At 41.8% G+C, this 23,846-nt stretch overlaps 1 protein-coding gene and 1 pseudogene across 1 annotated transcript in view; one reads left to right on the forward strand and one right to left on the reverse strand.

Annotated features, from left to right (window-relative positions):
* Positions 1-23,846, forward strand: part of LOC141567351 (butyrophilin-like protein 9) — a 390,425-nt gene that overhangs the window by 253,356 nt on the left and 113,223 nt on the right. The gene's annotated exons all lie outside the window — the stretch shown is intronic.
* On the reverse strand, positions 5,363-23,568 carry LOC109439881 (butyrophilin-like protein 3; annotated as a pseudogene).

Here is a 23,846-nt window from a genome sequence, read left to right on the forward strand (position 1 = left end):
TGTATCCTGATGTGGTGGTTGGGGTGACTATGGTTAATAAAGTAACATAGGTTTCAGGTGTACAATCTGTAATACCTCATCTATATATCACATTGTGTGTTCACCACCCAGATTCAGTTCTCCTTCCATCACCATATATTGGATCCCTTTTCGAGAGGGGGCTGGTAGATGAGGGTAAAAGCACCCATTATAAAGACAAGTGTGTTCCAGTGTTCATTGCAGCTTTGTTTACGTGGCCAAGACATGGAAACAACCAAAATGGCCTTCAATAGATGAATGGATAAAGAAGTTGTGGTATATATACACAATGGAATACTATTCGGCGGTAAGAAAAGATGAAATAGGAACATTTGTGACAACATGGATGGATCTTGAGATTATAATGCTGAACGAAATAAGTCAGACCGAAAAAGCAGAGAACCATATGATTTCACTGATGTGTGGTATATAAGCCAAAAACAACAAAAGAACAAGAGAAACAAGTAAGAAACAAAAACACATGGACACAGACAATAGTTTACTGTTACCAGAGGGTAAGAGGGTAAGGGGGAGGGGGGCGGGAGATGAGGGTAAGGGGGATCAAATATATGGTGATGGAAGGAGAACTGACTCTGGGTGGTGAACGCACAATGGGATTTATAGATGATGTAATACAGAATTGTACATCTGAAATCTATGTAATTTTACTAGCAATAGTCACCCCAATAAACTTTAATTAAAAAAAATGCTTTGTACCTCTTTCTGAAAACTATTTCACTGATGCATTTTGAAGAAGATTCTTATGATATAAAATGTGACTTTGCAGGAGGATCTCTGTTCAGCCACTGACCCAGCCTAGCAGGCACTGAGTGCCGCCCCTCACCTCACCTCCAGTCCTCTCGCAGTGGGCTGGGCATGTCCCTGCCCTCTGACAGCCCCACCCAGGAGCCTGGCCTCTGCTCCCTGCTGAAGACTTTCTCTGCACTTTGGAACCTGCTCAGTCTGGTGCAGGGCAGCCCAGAAGTGCTGAGAACTTAGCAGTAGTGAGGGTACACGTCCCCAATAGGCAGTGGATGTTGGGATGATTCAGGGTTGCCATCTGGGTGGCTGCTCAGGTGTTTCCATGTCAGTAACCAGCTCATTGGCACACCCTCTTTTGGTTTCCCTCCCTTCTGCCTTCAGTCTCTCTACTCTCTTACCTTTGTTCCCAGAATCACCTCCTCACCAGCCCACGTGCACTCAGACCCTTGTGCCTGGTCTGCTTTGGGGGCTCAGCCTAGGTCAGCTGGGCTGCTGCTGTTGTGCCTTCAGGGCCGTGGGGGCCTCTTGAGCTGAGGGAACCTTTTCCTGGGGAGTCTCTGTTCCTCTGGCCAGCACTTACTGCTGCCGTCATTTTCCTTGCCCACAGCAGCTCCTTCCACCCTTTGCTCCTTGTTCCCTCCGAGGACCGGTGAGGAAAAACTGCCTGTCGCTGACACAGGCCCTGAGCTAATGAAACGCTGGGCTCCGCTTATGTACATGAGCTCATGTGATCCCCACAGCAGCCTGATCTGGGTGTGATGCCATCTCCTGTCACTAGGAGCACACGGACACCTTGGGGAGTCATGAGCCACAAAGTTCATAAGCAGAGGAAATGAGGGTTTAAAATAAAGTCTTTCTGCCTCTGAGGTCATTTCCATGACACCTGCTGCCTCTCCAGGAAGCAGAGCAGTCAAAGGAAATCCTCCAAAAATGGACGAGAATGAAATTCAGTGAGAGGCTGTCCTGGGAACAAGACATATGGATTTTGCTGTGGAAACAAGGAGCGTGATTTGATTGCCCTATTTCTCTCTTCTTTTCCATGATTGCACAGCAGACATAAAAGATGAGTGGCAGAATGAACCTGTGCAGACTGGACCTTGTAGAGCTGGACACCACCTGTCCAGAGACAGGGGTCTACTCCAGCCTCCAGCTTCCTTTCTATATTTTATTCAGTTACTCAACATCCTACACACCAGCCTTTGTGTTGACCATAACCAGAAGAAGAAAGAAGAGTGAACTTCTTCTCAGACTATGCCAGGTTACAACTAGTCTTCACTTGAAGATCTGGACACCTTCCCCCACCCTCAGGTCACATACCACAGGTGTTTCCCACTCAGCATGTCCTCAGCTGGACCATTATCTTTCCCCAAACGTCCTAATAAGTGTCTCCTTCTACCCCGGAACCCATGTCAGAACCTGGTGCTCTCCTAGAGACCCCTGCCTAAACTCCACAGCCCACCTGGAGCAAACATTTAATTTATTCTCCTTCACATCCTTGGTGTGTCCCCTCCCCACTCCCAGGCCCCTCTTCACCACTGTTTGCCATGAGTTCTGGGCTGTTGTCACTGTTGGCACAGTGCCTGAGACCTTCCCGTTGCCCCCTGATCCCCACAGTCCCTTGCATTGATAGATGTCAGCGTGGGGCAGAAGTTGGGGAAATGCAAACAAGAAAGATGCCCCACCCAGTTGTGCTGCGATCATGTAGCTAAAGAACTGAAAATGTTAACCAATAAGTAGAGAAACAGAGAGAGTCCAGCCTGGAGGCTTACCTGAGCCCAGCCCCAGGAGACTGAGGAGCAAAGTGAGCATGAGGGTCCCAAACACCATGGATGTGTCTGCAGGCGGATGTCACACTATGGAAACAGACAACAGCAGGGATGGGGGATGGACTGATTAGACAGAAGAGGGGTCAGTCTGTCTTCTGGGGTGAGAAGCCATGAAGAGGCAGAGTTTGAGCTGATGGCAAGCTGCACCATTCTTCTTAGAGTCACCTGACATAGGCATGGCCCTGTGTGTTAGGGGACACGGGACTCTGCACTTTGAATCACTGCATATTGGCCGGCCACAAATATCCATCTCAGACCAAGGAAGCAATGATAGGGAAGGGGGTGGGGCCCATTGGGAGGGGTTTGACCTGGGTCAAGACTGTGCCTTGCGTGGGTTGCATGGCAACGTCAGATGCAGGGATGTCTTAAGGTCCAATGTAAACGGTAGAACTGTATGGGTGGTGGGAATCCAGTCGTAAAAAAGAGGTTGTTCCATTAGAGGATATTTGCACAAATACGTTAAAAGGTTTCGTTCATACGAAAACCTGCACAAGAATGCTTCTGATTGCCAAATCTTGGAAACAAGCAAGATGTCCCTGTAGAGATGAATGGATCAACAAACTAAGGTACACCGTACAAAGAAATATTATTCAGTATTAAAGTAAATAAGCTGTCAAGTCACAAAAGATATAGAGGAACCTTAAGTGAGTATTGGTAAGTAAGTGAAGCCAGTTTGAGAAGGCTGCATATTGTATGATTCCAATTATATGAATTTATGGTAAAGATAAAACTATGGAAGACAGTAAAAAGTTTTTTGTTTGTCAGGGTTTGGGAGGGAGAGGGAATGTGAGAGGGACGAATTAACGGAGCCCAAGATATTTTTAGGGCAATGAAACTATGTATTCTCTATGGCAATAAAATGATGGACACATGTCATTATTCATTTGTCCAAACCCATAGCATGTATAACACCAAGAGTGAACAGTAATGTAAACTATGGCCTTGGGGTGATAATGATGTGTCAATGCAGGTTCATCAATTGTAGCAAATGTACCTGTCTGGTGGGGGTGTTGATGCTGGAGGAGGCTGGGCATGTTTGTGTGTGCTGCGGGTTGAGAGGGATATACGGAAGCTGTACTTCACATTTCGTTTTGTTGTGTACTTTACACTCAATTTAAAAATAAAGTCTATTTTTTGAAAGAGTAAAGATGGTACCTAAAGGATGTGGTTCAGGAAATACTACCCCTAACATGAATCATGTTTCTCTTTTGCTGTTGATGTTGACATATTTATTTTTAAAAAGGGGACTATTGAGGCATAATTGACATAAAATAAACTGCACATATGTAAAGTGTTTAATTGTTATGTTTTGTGTGTTTACCCATGAAACCATCACCCCGAAGAAGACAGTGAGCATTTCTGTACCCTAAGAGCATCCTTGTTCCCGTTTGTAATCCCTTCTATCCTGTGTCCCCGCCTAGCAACCACTGATGTTCTTTCTGTCGGGGGGATCCATTTGCATATTCTAGGCTTTTATATAAGTGATGTCACACATTATGCACTCCTTTATATATTTTTTTCGCCCGGCTCCTTTTACTTGGAATAATTATTTTTGATTCATCCTTGTTGTGTGTGTCTCTGTCTATTTTATTGCTGAGTAGTAGTATATCATTGCATGGATACACCATAATCTGTTCATTCATTTTTCCGTTGATAGCATCTGGATCACTTACAACTTTTGGTTACTACAAATTAGTGATCATTCGTGTACAAATTAGTAGAGGAATGTATTTCCTTTTGTCTTGGACAAAATACTAAGCATGAACTGGTAGAATCACATGGTTAGGGATTGTTTACATTTACAGAAACTGCCAAATTGTTTCCCAAAGCTATTGTACCATTTTATTTCCCCACCCGCTGTGTATGAGACTTTCAGTCCCTCCACAGACTTGTCAACACTTGGTCTGATCAGTCTTTTAAATTTTACTCTAATAGGTGGTATTTGTCTCATTGTGGTTTTGATTTGCATTTTCTTACTGACTAAGGATGTAGAGAATCTTTACATGGGTTTACTAGCTATCTCTACATATTCTTTGCTGAAAGATTTATTGGTAAATTAAGTTGAATATGTCAAACGTTTTTTTGCTGCTTCTATTGAGATGATCATATGGTTTTATCTTTTAGTTTCTTAATGTGGTGAATTACACTGCTTGTTGTTTGAATATTAAAACAATCCTTCATTACTGTGAGAGACACAATTGGCAGTAATATATTATTATACTTGCAATCTGTTGTCGATTTCAATTTGCTAAAATTTTATTTAAATTTCTGCATCTATGTTCTAGAAGGATAAGAATTGCTAGTTTTCTGTTATATTATTCTATTATCTTTGTTTGGTTTGGTATCAGGGTCATGTTGGCTTTATAGAATAAATTGGGAAATCCTTCCTCCTCATCAATTCTTTGTGCTTGGCACAGAAAGATGAATAACTACACCATGGGTGATTTGCAATACAGAAAATTGAATTAATATGGAATAAATAAAGATCATGTTGGAAAAGTTTAATATAAGAACACATCGTCCACTGATGCCAGGCCAAGAGGCAGCATGATTCATAATCACTGTCTCTGGTCTTCTCTCAACACTGAGGTGGGAATTCCTGTCTCTGTTTTATAGGTGAGGAGCCCGAAAGCTTGTTACTTGTCAAGGTCCTTTGGCTGTAGAGTTGGTGCAAACCCAAATGCACTATCAGCCTTCTTCCCTCCGTGCCTCAGGGCAGCCATGACCCCTGACCCCACATGGATGGGCCAGCCGCCTCATCTGGAAGCCATGCTGCTGTCTGCTGCAGGGCTCTGGGGCCTGAGAGGAAGCTCAGTGTCTTGAGGGAAGTGTGATATGTGATTCCCTCTGGGCAGGAAGGGTGTGGTCACCTGTGGGGCGGGCTCCAGGTTGTCTGTGTCACAAGGTGCTTCTTTCTCTGATCACGGGGACACTGGGCAAATCACTATGGGAGTCACATTCATGTCATCACTTCCATAATGCTGGATGTAGGGCCTCAATAACTCTTTAAACTGATGTGTCAGGGTGTAAATGAAGGACTGGTCATTTACATTGAGGAAGGAGATGGTCCCACCCTCGTAGTCTAGGAAGACCCCCACTCGTGTAGGGGGTGTTCTTGGAGAGAGGTTGATTCTATGGGGGTTAAGTGTGAAATAACTAGATTCTTTATCTAGTCTGAGCAACCAGTACCCATTTTTAGGAGACAAAGCTTTACCTACCACCTTCCTGTTCACATTGTCCCGGCACACTCCCACACACCACATTTCATTGTGTCCCACATCCACCTCCCAATAATGTTTTCCTGCCTGGAATCCCTGAGAAGCCACCACACACTTCCTTGCAAATCTCTTGTCCGTGTAGGTCACCTCCTGGTGAATGTTCCTATAGTGCACAGCTTTCAGATCAGAAATGTAGAGCTGGGGGTGAGCCGTCTCTGGGTCCAGAGTCACCTCCACTGGGGTGTGGTGGGGGAGAGAGAGTATGAGTCACTGAGGATGGAACTGGGCTGGATGCAGAGGTCACCCCCTCCCACTGCAGACTGGCTTGGTTGGAATCAGGTGAGGTTCCAGAGCCAGAGTTTCCATCAGACACTAATCCCTACTCCTACCTCATCTCAAGTGAAGCCCTATGGCTTCACCAATGTCTGGAGATGCCCAACTGTGAGCCCAATATTACACTTTGTGAGACCTGTATTACGTCCTTTAACCAGCTTCCTGCCACCTCAAAACCGACAAACCTCTCCTCTTTCTCTCCCAGGCCATCCCCTTGGCTAGTCACCAGTACTCTCAATTCCCTGGAGGTTAGCCTCTGACCTCTATCCTGGCTGACCCAGCCCCCACCCTCTCTCCTCCTAGTACTGGGCCAAGAAGTGAGTCTGGAGTAGCTGCCCCCAGGGGTGGATCCAGGTCTCACAGATTTATAATCTGGTCTCACAGATTTATAATCTGCAGGCCAGTGTGTGTCATTATTCCTTTTCCCCCTTGGCGGTCTCTGCTCGGCTCCCTCTCCCGTACCCACCTGCGACTCTCTCCTACTGTCACCCCCTCAGGCATTGGTACCTGCATGTTTCCGGGCCTCTCTCAGTGCTGCAAACAAGCAGACAGAGCAGGAGGGTCAGTGCTCAGGTGGAGACCAGGAGGGAGGGAAACAGGAGACCAGGAGGTTAACCTTTGTGGGTGTCACGGGTCCACCAGAGATCTGCTGAAGGCCATGGGGTTCTCTACAAATGTACCTTCCCCAGCATCTGCAGTTTCTGGGTCTCTGCAGAAACCTATGGCCTCAGGGTCTCAAGATTTATAAACTAGGGACTTGTAAGGAAAGATAAATGGGGATAGAGAGAATAGATTTTCTTACCTGCTACTCCATGCTTCCTTCTCCAGGCTGAAAACAAAAAACACAGTAGAGCCTGAAATCACAGACCAGGAGTTTAGGGGAGAGTATGACAGGAAAGCTCTGCAACACTCTTACCCCATTTCCTGTCTTTTCATGACACAAAAAGCAGAATATTTTTGGCTGCTAGGAGCCTGGAATACTTGTCTCTAAGTATTAAGCCAGGCACAAGGTTGAAGGAGATGCCCCGAGGTCTCTTCCCCTTGCTGGGTCCACACCCTCAGAGAACTCATGAAATCTATGGTTCCTCTCTCCACAGAGTGTACAAGTAAGAAAAATGTGCAGACAGTTTTAGGGGATTTCAGCATCCCAATGCCCATCCTACCCATCTACCTGTCTGAGCATCCGTTCATTAGTCAATGGTTGGAGGATTGAACCAGCTGCCCTCACTGGCTGGCCCATGGTCCCCATCCAGTCTGCAGCCCAGACCTCCCAGGTGGTTCAAACTGGGGAAAAGGAGGGACCCAGGAGAACTGTAGGGAAGGCTCAGAACATGATAAGACACTTACCCAGTTCTGCCCACATTTTCCCTGAAACAGAAACAGAATATTCAGTGGTGGACACAGCAGTATGTACGGTACAAACACAGCCCTGGCTCATTGCTCAAGGGGATGAGGTGCGGATAAATGATGGGGGCTGCTCTAGAACTCTCCTTTTCTGCCCCCATCCCCACACCCTTGTAATGACTATCTCTATGTGGGGTTAAGAAAAACATCAGGAACGTTTATGCTGAAGGGAGGGGCTGACATGTGGGGTCCTGTGGACATGGAGATGTAGGTTATCAGGGAGAAGGGAAGGTGAGATGCAAGAGAAGCTGGAGTGAAGGTGGGATCACGGCACACATTCTCAAAGGGCAGTATCATCTCCAAGGAGGAAAAAACTAGTTCTTGGGGTCACATGTCTTATTGAAACTGAATACTATTTTATCTTGTTATCTTTACTTCTATTTCTGCTGCTATGAAGTCTTTTCAAGTACATTGAAACTTTTTTTTTTTTTTAAGATTTTATTGGGGAAGGGGAACAGGACTTTATTGAGGAAGAGTGTGTACTTCCAGGCCTTTTTTCCAAGTCAAGTTGTTGTCCTTTCAATCTTAGTTGTGGAGGGTGTGCCATGTTCAATCTTAGTTACAGGGGGCGCTGCCCACCATCCGTTGCAGGACTCGAGGAATTGAACTTAAGGCAACCTTGTGGTTGAGAGGATGCACGCCAACCAACTGAGCCATCCGGGAGGCAGTTCAGCTCAAGGTGCTGTGTTCAATCTTAGTTGCAGGGGGCGGAGCCCACCATCCCTTGCGGGACTCGAGGAATTGAACTGGCAACCTTGTGCTGGAGAGCCCACTGGCCCATGTGGGAACTGGCAGCCTTCAGAGTTAGGAGCATGGAGCTCTAACCACCTGAGCCACTGGGCCGGCCCACATTGAAACTTTTTTACTGGAGTCTTGTTGATGTTAGAAATTTACATCAGCCCTACAAGTAGTGAAAATCATTATTCCCCTAATTCTGGGCCCTCTGTGAGGAAGATGGGCCTGGTGGGGCTGGCATTTCCTAAGGGAGCCATTTCTGGCCAGCCTGGAGTGGGGCGAGGACTGTGGTTGCTGTGGCCCAGGTGATGGAGCCCTGGAGATATAGGATGGAATAACAGACCCGTGAGGTCTGTGGGAGCATCCCTGATCCCAGCCTTGCTAGATGCATGTGTAAGCCATGGGCCCCTGCTTCTCTCTGTCTCTTACCTTTCAATTTGTAGAAGTAAATTGTCAGACCAATGACACCAACACATGGGAGAAAGAGGAATACTCCCAGTAAAATGTGTATCAGGCGCCAGGTTCTGGACTGGAAAATCTCCTCTGCAAAACAGTTCCACAGACCCTTCAGTGATCACTGAACAGTAAAAGCAGTTTGAGTCTCTTTTAAGGGATCATCTCAGATCCAAGATTGAAAATACAGTTTTCTATCATATCTTCCAAATGTTAAAACATTGTACTTTTCCCTAGTTCTTGCTCTATCTGAATTTTAAATTGTATATAAAATGAGGTAGAAGTTCAATTTTATTTTTTTCTAAATGGATAACAACTGTGCCGGCATCATTTGTATGGATGGACATTCCTTCACACACTATTACATGCAATGTCACTTCTATTTTATATATCTTCATAAGAGTTTGCAAACATTTTCTTAGATATAGAAAATCTTATTGAAAGACACTAAGAAGAGTTAAAATAAGCAGAGTGGTGAATCTTGTTTCTGGTAACAAGAGGCAATATTTTAGAGATATCATTTATTCCAGAATTGATCTATATATTCAGTGTAATGCTATTGGAAACTGCAGTAGAGTTTTCTGACAGCTAGACAAGTCAATTTCAAATTTGTGCACGTACCTGTGAAAGTTTGTAAATATTCCATGTGTGCTTCAAAATAATGATTTTGTGTGTGAAGCGTTCTAAGAATTTCTATTAGAGCAGCACTGTTAATTTGTATAGCAAATATTCTATAATTTTACTAATTATGTCTACTTATTTAACCAATTTTAGAACACAATATTTCAGTCAGTTCTTATATTTCTATTGATATTTGCTTTATATGTGTTGAGATATACTATAAATTGCATATATATATATATATATAATTTTTTATAAATATTGAATAAACTTTTTATGTTTCTGAAATAACTATCCTAATAATGCTTTTCCCCCTTAACTCTAATATATCTATAATGGTACTCCTTTGGTTAACATTTTCTACGTTTAAAATGGTTCAGTGAGCAGCTCATATGTAGTACAATTTTCTTTAAGAATTGCAACCGCTGAGATTTTTAAAAATCCAGTCCGACAGGCTTTGTCTTTGTTTTTTTTTTTGTTTGTTTTTTTAAATTTATTGGGGTGACAATTGTTAGTAAAATTACATAGATTTCAGGTGTACAATTCTGTATTACATCATCTATAAATCCCATTGTGTGTTCACCACCCAAAGTCAGTCACCTTCCATCACCATATATTTGATCCCTGTTACCCTCATCCCACCCCCCACCCCCCTTAACTCACAAATTAACTTCTTTTACATTGATTGTAATTACTGACATATTTGGCTTACATTAATTATCCTATTATTTTTAAATCCTTCCTGAAATTATCTATCTTTTGTTTTATTCTCTTTCATAATGTTTTAGTATTTATTTGAAAGTGTTGTTTTTTTTAAAATGAGCAAATTTTTTTTCCCTCATTCCTTAAATTACCTTTCTTAAATTTTGTGTGTGTTGATTTTGGTGGGTTGCTCCACAAAGATGATCATGTGATGAAGGAAATATTTTATTCTACTCTTCTGCAGTTGTAAACAATTGTTTCTACCTAATAAAATGTTATGCTATTATCTTTATATTTCATAGACCTTTGACTTTCAAAACTAATCATTAAAAATGGTCAATACTACACAACAACCTTGAGATAGAGACTCCTATTCTCTCTCTGGACTACAGGAACAGGCACCCCTCCCCCACTCACATGCACGCCTTCCCCATTCCCCACCTCCCCACTCACCTCTTATCCATACCCTGGATTCCACCTCTCGGCTCTGGTCAGAGTACTGGATAGAACATGATACACTCCCAGCATTTTCTTGGACTATAAGGGAAGTCTCCACATCAAACAGATCCTGTCTGTCTGCATTCACCTTGGAGTCTGAGGGCAAATCATGTCCTTGTGGGCTTTTCCACTTCACTGTGGGCTGGTGAAACCAGCCTGAGGAATTGCAGAGTAGCTGGATGCCTCCATCGACATATCCCATGATAGAAACCAGAGGAGCTGAGCCCAACCCTGGGGAGAAAACAGGGAAGGGACAAAAGCAAAGATCATGCTCCAAGGCCACAGAAATTCTGAGGCACGATCCTGAAGCTCACAGAAATAGGCACATCCCACACTCCCTCTCTCCCTCATTTCTCCCTCATTTTCCCTCACAGACACATACACACTAATAACACTGCTGGAAGCCCTTCCAATGGTCTTTCTTCAGTTAACATGCACTTAACAACTGCTGTATACCTGAATAATCCTAAACACTAGATATGATATGAATAATACAGAGCTCCTTCTATTGAGGAACTTTTCAGGAGCTCAGCTGGGAAAGAGAGACCTCAACTGCCAGCTGTTAGATCGGCTAATTAAAGCAACACAGGCCAAATCAAATAGCAGTGAAGCCTTTATCATTAACTATCCTAGTATATTCACATGATGACTCCTCACTCGTTCATTTCCCCATGAATTGGCATGCTAGTCTAAGGTCAAGTGTATCTGTGCAGAGGAGGGGGTTGTGTCACTCTTGAGAGTGCACTGAACAAAACTTCACTCTTGTGTCACTCTTGAGAGTGCACTGAACTTCAATAGTTTCATGGACTGTTGGGAAGTGGGCGAGGCGAAGGGCTAGTTGTGGAAAATTACAGGGTACTGAGTCAGAGTTGGGAAAAAGGTTTTCAAGCTTTCCCCCTCCTCTTCCTGATGAGGAGGTCTTCATAGTGGCACCTGAAGAAGACTCTGCCCCAGGCCTCAGACAGAGACCTGAGAATGAAGTCACCTGGGCTAGGAATGCAAATACATGTAAGAGCATGAGCAGGCAGGGGCATGAGAGTGGTTGACTACTGCTCCTCAAGGTACTGAAGGCATTGGCTGTGCACCAAGGCTAGTGTGAGGTGGGCAGCTTTTTTTTTGAGGCCTGTCAAGTAAAGGCTTTGTAATTGCCTATGGTCAGATCTTAAAAATCAGTAGGATTTTCACCAGGAACCAGACTCTCAGAACTCACTGAATAAAGATGGGGAAAACTTTTTACATTTCATTGTGAAAAGAGCAAATATGGAAGGAAGTATGGTTAAGGAAGAAGTTCAAGGAGATAGTGATTAACTGTCATGGGAGGTCACACCTTCCGGGAGCTGACATTTGTACACCCTTTGTCAGATAAATGGGAGTTTCTAGGTGGACAAGTGAGGAAGAAGGAGAAGCATGCCAGACAGAAGGTCAGGTAGATACCATGGTGCAGAAAGCGGACATGGAAGCTCAACTGACAACAGTAGACCAGGGTCCTGAGTGACAAAGTTAAACAAAGTGATTGCTTACTGAAATTGAAGCTTCTAATAGGATTCAGGGACTCATAACATAATAGCCAAAATGTCCAAGTTTTGATTAAAAGTTACTCAACATAGGAAGAAATGGAAGATGCTATTTTAAATGATAATAGACAATTGACTCATGCCAACACTGAGATAAATTAGATTGGCATTATCTGACATGACTTTCCAATAGCTATCAAAAACTGCTTCAACAAATGATTACAATTTCTCTTGAAAAAAATGAAAAACAGAATATCTCACCAAAACATAGAATTTATTTTTAAAAAGAACCAACGGGAAATTATATAACTGAAAAATACAATAACAAATAAAAACACTTACGTAATGGGCTCAATACTAGAATCGAAATGACAGAATATAGAACCAGTGAACATAGGGATAAAGAGAATTTACCAAATTCAAACAACGGAAATAAAATAGTATTTTTTTATAGGAATGCCCTCCCCCGCCCCCCAGGGAGACCTTTGGGACCTTCACAAGTAGCAAACATTTGTACCATCAGAGTCCCAGAAAGGGAGGAGAGGGATAGGCAGAATGAAAATGTATTTGACAAAATGATGGCTGAGCAAGTCCCAAGTTTAGGGAAAACCATAAAACAACAGTTTCAAGAAACTGAGCAAATACAAAATAGGAGAAACCCAAAGAAATTCACACTTACATAGATAAAAATTAAATTTCTGAAAACTAAAGATGAAGAAAAAAGTCATGAAGAAAGCAACCAGCGAGAAAGGATGAACTACATGTAAAGAAACATCAGTTTGACCAATATCTCTGATGAATATAGATGAAAAACTCCTAAATAAAATTCTAGCAAATAGAATACAACAATGCATTAAAAAGATTATTCATCACGACCAAGTGGGGTTCATCCCCGGGGCACAAGGATGGTTCAACATCCGCAAATCCATCAATGTGATACATCACATAAACAAAATAAAGGACAAAAATCATATGATTATATCAATTGATGCAGAAAAAGCATTTGACAAGATACAACATCCATTTATGATTGAAACACTTAATAAATTAGGTATAGAAGGAAAATACCTTAACATAATAAAGGCCATATATGACAAGCCGTCTGCTAATCTCATAATTAATGGAGAAAAACTGAAGCCCTTTGCTATACGTTCAGGAACACGACAGGGCTGTCCCCTATCACCTCTGCTTTTCAACATAGTGTTGGAAGTCCTTGCCAGAGCAATCAGGCCAGAGAGAGAAATAAAAGGCATCCAAATTGGGAATGAAGAAGTTAAATTATCACTCTTTGCAGATGACATGATGCTATATATAGAAAACCCTAAAGACTCCACCAAAAAGTTATTAGAAACAATCAACGAATACAGTAAAGTTGCTGGCTATAAAATCAACGCACAAAAGTCCATTGCCTTCCTATATACTAACAATGAAATCTCAGAAAAAGAAATACAAAAAACAATTCCTTTTGCAATTGCAACAAAAAGAATAAAATACCTAGGAATAAACTTAACCAAGGATGTGAAAGACCTATATGCTGAAAACTATAAGACATTTTTGAAAGAAATTGAAGAAGACACAAAGAAATGGAAAGACATTCCGTGCTCATGGATTGGAAGAATCAACATAGTTAAAATGGCCATATTACCCAAAGCAATATACAGATTCAATGCAATCCCCATCAAAATCCCAAGGGCATATTTTAAAGAAATAGAACAAAAAATCATCAGATTTGTTTGGAACCACAAAAGACCCAGAATAGCCAAAGCAATCTTCAGAAAAAAGAACAATAATGGAGGTATCACACTTCCTGACTTTGGCTTGCACTACAGGGCTACAGTAATCAAAACAGCATGGTATTGGCAGAAAAACAGACATATAAACCAATGGAATAGAATTGAGAACCCAGAAATAAAACCACATAAATATGGACAGATAATTTTTGACAAAGAAACTAAAAACATACAATGGAGCAAAGACAGCCTCTTCAATAAATGGTGCTGGGAGAATTGGATAGCCACGTGCAAAAGAATGAAACTGGACTGCTATTTGTCACCATGTACCAAAGTTAATTCAAAATGGATCAAAGACTTAAGCATAAGACCTGACACAATAAACTGCATAGAAGAAAACATAGGTACTAAACTTATGGATCTTGGGTTCAAAGAACATTTTATGAATTTGACTCCAAAGGCAATGGAAGTAAAAGCTAAGATAAACGAATGGGACTATATGAAACTTAAAAGCTTCTGCACAGCAAAAGAAACCATCGACAAAATAAAGAGGCCACCAACTGAATGGGAGAAGATTTTTGCAAACAGTGCCTCCGATAAGGGGCTAGTATCCAGAATATACAAGGAACTCAAGCAACTCAACAACAAAAAAACAAACAACCCAATTGAAAAATGGGCAGAGGACTTGAAGAGACATTTCTCCAATGAGGACATACAAATGGCAAATAGACATATGAAAAAATGCTCAACATCACTAATCATCAGAGAAATGCAAATAAAAACCACAATGAGATATCACCTCACCCCAGTCAGAATGGCAATCATCAACAAGACAAATAGTAACAAATGTTGGAGAGGCTGTGGAGAAAAAGGAACCCTCATACACTGTTGGTGGGAATGCAGACTGGTGCAGCCGTTATGGAAGGCAGTGTGGAGGTTCCTCAAAAAATTACGAATAGAATTGCCATATGACCCAGCAATCCCTCTCCTGGCTATCTACCCAAAAAATCTGAAAACATTTAGAGATAAAGACACGTGTGCTCCAATGTTCATTGCAGCTTTGTTTACGGTGGCCAAGACATGGAAACAACCAAAATGTCCTTCGATAGATGAATGGATGAAGAAGTTGTGGTATATATACAGAATGGAATACTATTCGGCGGTAAAAAAAGATGATATAGGAACATTTGTGACAACATGGATGGATCTTGAGAGTGTAATGCTGAGTGAAATAAGTCAGACAGAAAAAGCAGAGAACCATGTGATTTCACTGATATGTGGTATATAAACCAAAAGCAACAAAAGAACAAGACAAACAAATGAGAAACAGAAACTCATAGACACAGACAATGGTTTGGTGGTTGTCAGAGGGTAAGGGAGGGTGGGGGGTAGGGGGTGGGGGGTGGGAGATGAGGGTAAGGGGGATCGAATATATGGTGATGGAAGGAGAACTGACTCTGGGTGATGAACACACAATGGGATTTATAGATGATGTAATACAGAATTGTACACCTGAAATCTATGTAATTTTACTAACAATTGTCACCCCAATAAATTTAATAAAACCAAATTTAAAAAAAAAAAACACAATGAGATATCACCTCACCCCAGTCAGAATGGCTATCATCAACAAGACAAATAGTAACAAGTGTTGGATAGGCTGTGGAGAAAAAGGAACCCTCATACACTGTTGGTGGGAATGCAGACTGGTGCAGTCGTTATGGAAGGCAGTGTGGAGGGTCTTCAAAAAATTACGAATAGAATTGCCATATGACCCAGCAATCCCTCTCTTGGGTATCTACCCAAAAAATCTGAAAACTTTTAGAGATAAAGACACGTGTGCTCCAATGTTCATTGCAGCTTTGTTTACGGTGGCCAAGACATGGAAACAACCAAAATGTCCTTCGATAGATGAATGGATAAAGAAGTTGTAGTATATATACACCATGGAATACTATTCGGCGGTAAGAAAACATGATATAGGAACATTTGTGACAACATGGATGGATCTTGGGAGTGTAATGCTGAGTGAAATAAGTCAGCCAGAAAAAGCAGAGAACCATGTGATTTCACTGATATGTGGTATATAAATCAAAAACAGCAAAAGAACAAAACAAACAAATGAGAAACAGAAACTCATAGACACAGACAATAGTTTAGTGGTTACCAGAGGGTAAGGGGGGTGGGGGGTGGGGGGTGGGAGATGAAGGTAACGGGATCAAATATATGGTGATGAAAGGAGAACTGATTCTGGGTGATGAACACACAATGGGATTTACAGATGATGTAACACAGAATTGTACACCTGAAACCTATGTAGTTTTACTAACAATTGTCACCCCAATAAATTTAATAAAAATTAAAAAAAATAAAAAGTAAACAATCCCATTTACAATTGCTTCAAAGACTATAAAATACTTGGGAATAATTTTAACCGAAGTTAAAGATCTGTACTCAGAAAATTATAAGACTCTGAAGAAAGAAATGAAAGAAGATACAAATAGATGGAAACACATACCATGCTCATGGATAGGAAGAATTAATATAGTTAAAATGTCGATACTACCTAAGGCCATATGCATGTTCAACGCAATTCTTGTCAAACTACCAAGGATGTTGTTTACAGAAATACAACACATAACCTTAAAATTTATATGGAACCATAAAGGACTCCGGATAGCCTCGGCAATCTTGAGAAATAAGGACAAAGTGGGAGGTATCATGATACCTGACATCAAATGATACTACAAGGCTACAGTAATCAAAACAGCATGGTACTGGCATCAAAACAGACACATAGATCAATGGAACACAATAGACAGCCTAGAAATAAATCCATGCCTACATGGTCATTTAATCTCTGACAATGGAAGCAAGAATTTACATTGGGGTAAAGACAATCTATTCAATAAATGGTGCTGGGAAACCTGGACAGACACATACCAAAAAATGAAACTGGACCACCTCCTTACACCATATACAAAAATAAATTCAAAATGGCTTAAAGACTTAAATGTAAGGTCTGAAACCATAAAATTCCTAGAAGAAAACAGAGGAAGGAACTTTATAGACATTACCTGGAGTAAGATTTTTACTGATATATCCCCTCGGGCAAGGTAAGTAAGAGGAAAAATAAACATGTGGGATTATATCAAACTGAAAAGTGTTTTCACAGCAAAGGAAATCATCAATAAAACAAAAAGGGATCCTACTGAATGGGAAAAGGTATTTGCCAATGATATATCCGATAAGGGGTTAATATCCCAAGTTTATGAAAAACTCACTCAACTCAACTCCAAAAAGCAAACAACCCAATTAAAAAATGGGCAGAGGATATGAAAAGACATTTTTCTAAAAAGGACATACAAATGGCAAACAGACATATAAAAAAATGCCCAACCTCACTAACCATCAGAGAAATGAAAATAAAAACCACAATTAAATACCACTTAACCCCAGTCAAAATGGCTATCATCAATAAATCAACAAACAGCAATTGCCGGCGATGATGTGGAGAAAAGGGAACGCTTGTGCACTGTTGGTGGGATTGCAGATTGGTGTAGCCACTATGGAAAACAGTATGGAGGTATCTCAAAAATCTGAAAATGGAACTACCTTATGACCCAACAATTCCACTCCTAGGTATCTATCCAGAGAAATCCAAAACTCTAATTCAAAAAAATTTACCCACCCCTATGTTTATTGCAGCACAATACACAATAGCCAAGACATGGATACAACCGGAATCCCCATTGGTAAATGACTGGATTAAGAAACTGTGGTACATTTATACAATGGAGTATTACGCAGCCATAAAGAAGAATGATATCTTACCTTTTGCAACAACATGGATGAACCTAGAGAACATTATGTTAAGTGAAATCGGTCAGACAGAGAAAGACAAATACCATATGATCTCACTTATATGTGGAATCTAAAGAAAAGAATAAATGAATGAACTAATCAGAAACAGTCTCAGAAACATAGAAGAAAAACTGAGGGTTGCTAGATGTGGGGGATGGGGATAAGGGGGAAGGTGAGGGGATTAGAAAGCACAGTCAGTAACCACAAGGTTGCCACAGGGTTACGAAAGTAGATTTGGGGAACATAATCAATAATGTTGTAAAGATTTTGTAGGGTATCTGATGGACACTTGTCTCGTTAGGGAGAACACCTCAGGGAAGATGTAGATGCCTGATCACTGCATTGTACACCTGAAGCTGAAGCTGAACAATAAAGAATGTCAACTACAAGTTTATATATACATATATATGTATATATTTATATATATATAAATATATAAACATATATATATATATATATATATATAAACATATATATATATATATATATATATATATATATATATATATATATATTTGTATGTCCTTTTTAGAAAAATGTCTTTTCATGTCCTCTGCCCATTTTTTAATTGGGTTGTTTGCTTTTTGGAGTTGAGTTGAGTGAGTATATATATATATATATATATATATATATATATATATATATAAACATATATGTATAAACATGTATATATTTATATATATAAACATATATATATAAACATATATATATATATATAAACACATATATATGTGTATACTTACAAGAAGCAGAGCACAGCATTAGGAATAGACACAACGGAAATGTAATGGCTGTGTGTGATGTCAGTGGGATAGTGGATGGAGGAAGGGGGGATGACACAGTGTGAGGGCTATAAATGACCAATGTCTAACTATTACATTGTTTTGTGCACCTAAAACTAATAAAAAAAAGTGGAAAAAAAAGAAAACGAAGCAAGTAAGCAAAAATCTTGTCTGTTTCTAAGGAAGGGGGAACATTTATACCCTCGTTACCAGCTGATGCCAATATAATCTTTTAAGACAATAATCTGGTAATACATATTAAAAACCCTTAAAATGTATATGCCCTTTAGCCAAGCAGTTCAACTTTTAGGAATTTATTGTAAGGACATAATCATATATGTTTGTAAAGTTTTAGTGACATGGATATTTTTCTTGCCATTGTTTCTAATAGGAAAAACCTTAGGAACAACTTAAATGTCTAAATATAGATAATTGGTTAACTAGTGAACATCCATAATGGAATACCATGCAATTATAAAAATTCTATTATAGAAGAACAATTCTTACTGTGTTTAGCTTAAGAAAAAACAAAGCAGAATATACAGTGCTACTACTTTTATATATAATACCTGTATATGTACAATATTAGTCAGAAATACAGCTGATTTCTATTGTCTACTTTGTGCTTTTAAACTTGGATTACATTTGCAGACAGAAAAATAAAATTAGATATTTAAGGGGGAAAAAAGATCACTGGTTCCCAGAGGTTTAGTGGGAAGGAATAAATAGGTCAATTTTTCAGCACACTAAGAACTGCTCAAAAAATGAAGGGAAAAAAAAAACCAAAACCCTCAGCATACTCTTACCATACAACCCAGCAATGGCACTCCTGAGCATTAACCTAAAGAAATAAAAACTTTTACCTATACAAAGACCTATACATAAATGTTCTAAATTAGAGCCTTATCTGTAAAAGCAAAAACTAGAAACAACCCCATGTCCTTCAATGGGTGAAAGGCTAAACAATCCAGGTACATCCATACCATGGAATACTGCTCAGCAATAAAAGGGAACAAACTATTGATACAGGCCTGATGTTAAGTGAAAAGCCAATCTCAAAGGTCACACACTATATAACTGTATTTATGTAGTATTGTGGAAATGACAAAATTATGGAAATGGAGAAGATATAAATGGTTGCCAGGGCTTGGGGAGTAAGGAGGGTTGTAATAATGGAGTAAGGAGGAGAGTCAGGGGAGGCGGTGGGTAAGGAGGGCCAAGGTGACTACAAAGAGGGAGCAGAGCGAGATCTCAGCGGTCATGGGCTAGGTCTACTCCTTGATGCTGATGTCATGCTGCTTCCATAAACATACACATAAAATAAGGTAGAACTATACACATGAGGCAGAATAAATAAACGGGGTAAGATCAAATCTGCTAACTAAATGACCTAAGATATTTTTAAAATTCCTCAATCAACCAATAGCTCAAAAAGTCCTGGATGGTTCTACCAGAGAACTAAGTTATGAGTTTCCTGAAATAAGCAACTGACCCGACACCTGCAGCTCCCATGTGGCCTCCTGGTCATTATTCTGGGAGATGAACCCACATCCATAGAGACCAGTGTCTGAGAGAGTGACCTTCTTCAGCCTCAGGGAGACATGCCCTTCCGCTATGGAGTCCTTCAGCAGCTCAGTTCTCCCTCGATAGGCTGGTATCTGCATATGGTATTGGTCTTTCCCTTCTCTGTAGAGATGCACCACAGCATGGAGCTCATCTCTGAAGAACCGCACTTCCATGGCCTCCGCACTTGTCTTAGGAGAGAGGAAGCATGAGAACACAGCGTCCTCCCCGACCACGACCTGGACGGGCTTGGCTGGTCCCATCACCTGCCACTGGCCTGTGGAAGGAAGCACAAGAGATAACTGAGCAAAGACCCTGTCAGTGTGTCCCACTCATGGCCAGCGTGTGCCCAGGGGTGCGACATCCATCGTTACCTCCTTTCCAAACCCAGTGACCTGCCTCTGCACATCCCTTACACTTGACAGAGCACTTCCACATCCCTTGCTTCATTCTGTATCACAAACATCCCGAATGGCGTATGTTATTGATACTCCAATTTCCAAGGTGGAAACACAATGTATCAGAGAGACTAAGTAAGTTAATCAGGGGCATGAGAGCACGTTCCAAACGCAGACCCTCTGACTGGAGGAGAATCTATACCCACATTCTTTTGTCTCTGCCCGTCTGCATCACCACACACTCACAACAGCCCCTTTTCATCTTCTTGCCAAAAACTAAAGAGGACTCATTTTCCAAGTGGAGAGTTTTACTAATAAAATCTCCAGTTTGGGGCAGTGTGTCTTCTCAAGCACATGGTTATGTCTTGTAAAAGTTTCATGAGTACAGTAAAAAAAGTCTTTGTCAACAGGTTAAACCTTTATTTGTGCTTCCTTTTTTTTTTTATCTACTTGTTCTGCCAAATTCTGAGAGGAATATATGACACTGTGAGAAAGATTTTGCAGTTTTTACTTTATAGATTTGCTCTCTTGTGAATTCATGCTGACTATCATTTCCATGGAGAATGCTTGCATACTTGTGTAACAATTTCTTTTCTCTACTTTGTAATGTTGGGGTGAATGGGGCTTCATTCAGCTTTACCAGCAGGTTTTACCTTTAGTTTGTTCCTATTCTCTGGGTGCAGCTATGCCCTCATCTTCATTTTGAAACTTTCTTCATCATCTTGTTTGAAATGTGTATTTGTTCTCCTTGAGTCTCCCCTGCATGACTATCAGCTCTGTGGGGACAAGGGCTGTCTGTTTGCTCAGCACAGCACCCCCCACCCCCATGCCCAGCACAGTGTTCGGCTCAGAGTACGGATTCCACAAAGAGCGGTTCCATTATGTATGATGAGCACCTTTTTCTCTGCTACTTGCTCACTTGCTAATGATCACGTCAGTAATTTTCCTGCTGTAAATCACACTAGTCATTTGTAATGATAAGATTTCTTCTTCACAGAGATCACAAACTATGGAGGCTCACTCCCTTTATCTTCTTGAACACACCGCTCTGAATCGGAACATGTCTTGATTAATTCACATGCATGCATTTCTAATATGAGCACACACGGGTGTGGTGGGGTGTGTATATCACCAGAGAAAAGGGGGTCACAGTGTAAATTTCCTTATCAGCACTTGGAGATTCACAAAGTGATCACTAATTTTCAAGTAAGTGATATTTTTATTTTAACACCCATTATTTCTTACTTTAAATGTGTTTTATAAATCTTTCTGAAAACTATTTCACTGATGCATTTTAAAGGATATTCTCATGACATAAAATGTGACTTTGCAGCAACATGTCTGTTCAGCCATTGACCTACCATAGCAGACACTAAGTGCCGCCCCTCACCCCACCCTGAGTCCTCCTGCAGTGGGCTGGGCATGTCCCTGAACTGTGACAGCCCCACCCAGGAGCCTGGCCTCTGCTCCCCGCTGAGGGCTTTCTCTGCCCTTTGGAACCTGCTCAGTCTGGTGCAGGGCAGCCCAGAAGTGCTGAGAATTGAACAGTGGTGGGGATACACATCCCCAGTGGGGGGCAGGAGGCAGTAGATGTTGGAATGATTCAGGGTTGCCATCTGTGTGGCCCCCTCAGAAGGTGTTTCCATGTCAGTTACCAGCTCATTGGCACACCCTCTTTTGGTTTCCCTCCCTTCTGCCTTCACTATCTCTACTCCCTACTTTTGCTTCCAGAATCACCTCCTGCCCGCCCATCTCCACACAGGCCTTCGTCCCTGGTTTGTTTTGGGGGCTCAGCCTAAGTCAGCTGGGCTGCTGCTGTTGTGCCCTCAGGGCTGTGGGGGGCTCTCGAGCTGAGGGAACCTTTTCCTGGGGAGTCTCTGTTCCTCTGGCCAGCACTTACTGCTGCTGTCATTTCACTTGCATACAGCAGCTCCTTCCACTCTTTGCTCCTTGTTCCCCCCGGGGACCAGGGAGGAAAAACTGCCTGTCACTGACACAGGCCCTGAGCTAATGAAACTCTGTGCTCTGATCTATGTACATGAGCTCATGTGATCTCCACAGCACCCTGATCTGGGTGTGAGGCCATCTCCTGTCACTAGGAGCACACGGACACCTGGGGGACTCATGAGCCACAAAGTTCACAAGCAGAGGAAATGAGGGTTTAAAATAAAGATTTGCTGCCTCTAAGGTCATTTCCATGACACCTGCTGCCTCTCCAGGAAACAGAGCAGCAGAGGAACTCATCAGAAAATGGATGAGAATGAACTTCAGTGAGAGGATGTCCTGGGAACAAGACATACGGGTTTTGCTATGAAAACATGGAGCATGATTTGATTGCCCTTATTTCTCTCTTCTGTTCCATGATTACACAACAGACACGGTAGATGAGTGGCAGGTTGAACCTGTGAAGACTGGACCTTGTACAGGAGGACACAGCCTGTCCAGAGACAGGGGTCTACTCCAGCCTCCAGCTTCCTCTTTGTACTTCATTCAGTTACTCAACATCCTACACACCAGCCTTTATATCAATCATAACTAGAGGAAGAAAGAAGAGTGGACTTCTTCTCAGACTATGCCAGGTTACAAGTTAGTCTTCACTTGAAGATCAGGACACCTTCCCCCACCCTCAGGTCACATACCACAGGTGTTTCCCACTCAGCATGTCCTCAGCTGGACCATTATCTTTCCCCCAAACGTCCTAATCAGTGTCCCTCTACCCCGGCACCCATGTCAGAACCTGGTGCTCTCCTAGAGACCCCTGTATAAACTTCACAGCCCACCTGGAACAAACATTTAATTTATTCTCCTTCACATCCTTGGTGTGTCCCCTCCCCACTCCCAGGCCCCTCTTCAGCACTCTTTGCCATGAGTTCTGGGCTGTTGTCACTGTCGGCACAGTGCCCGAGACCTTCCCGTTGCCCCCTGATCCCCACAGCCCCTGACATTGACAGATGTCAGCCTGGGGCAGAAGTCGGGGAAACGCAAACAAGAAAGATGCCCCACCTCATTGTTCTGCGATCATGTAGCTAAAGAACTGAAAATGTTAACCAATAAGTAGAGACACAGAGAGAGTCCAGCCTGAGGCTTACCTGAGCCCAGCCCCAGGAGACTGAGAAGCAAAGTGAGCACTTGGGCTCCAAGGGCCATGGATGTGTCTGCAGGCCGATCTCACGCTATGGAAACAGACAACAGCAGGGACAGGAGGATGGACTAATTAGAGAGAAGAGGGCTCAGACCAGCTTCTGGTGTGAGGAGCCATGAAGAGAGAGAGCTTGAGCTGATGGCAAGCTGCACCGTTCTTCTTAGAGTCACCTGACACAGACATGGCCCTGTGTGTTATGGGAGATGGGACTCTGCACTTTGAATCACTGCATTTATTGGCCGGCCATAAACATCTATCTCAGACCAAGGAAGCACTGATAGAG

Source organism: Rhinolophus sinicus, chromosome 5, assembly GCF_057876585.1.
Source record: "Rhinolophus sinicus isolate RSI-liver-muscle chromosome 5, RSI-T2T, whole genome shotgun sequence".
Taxonomy (NCBI): domain Eukaryota; kingdom Metazoa; phylum Chordata; class Mammalia; order Chiroptera; family Rhinolophidae; genus Rhinolophus; species Rhinolophus sinicus.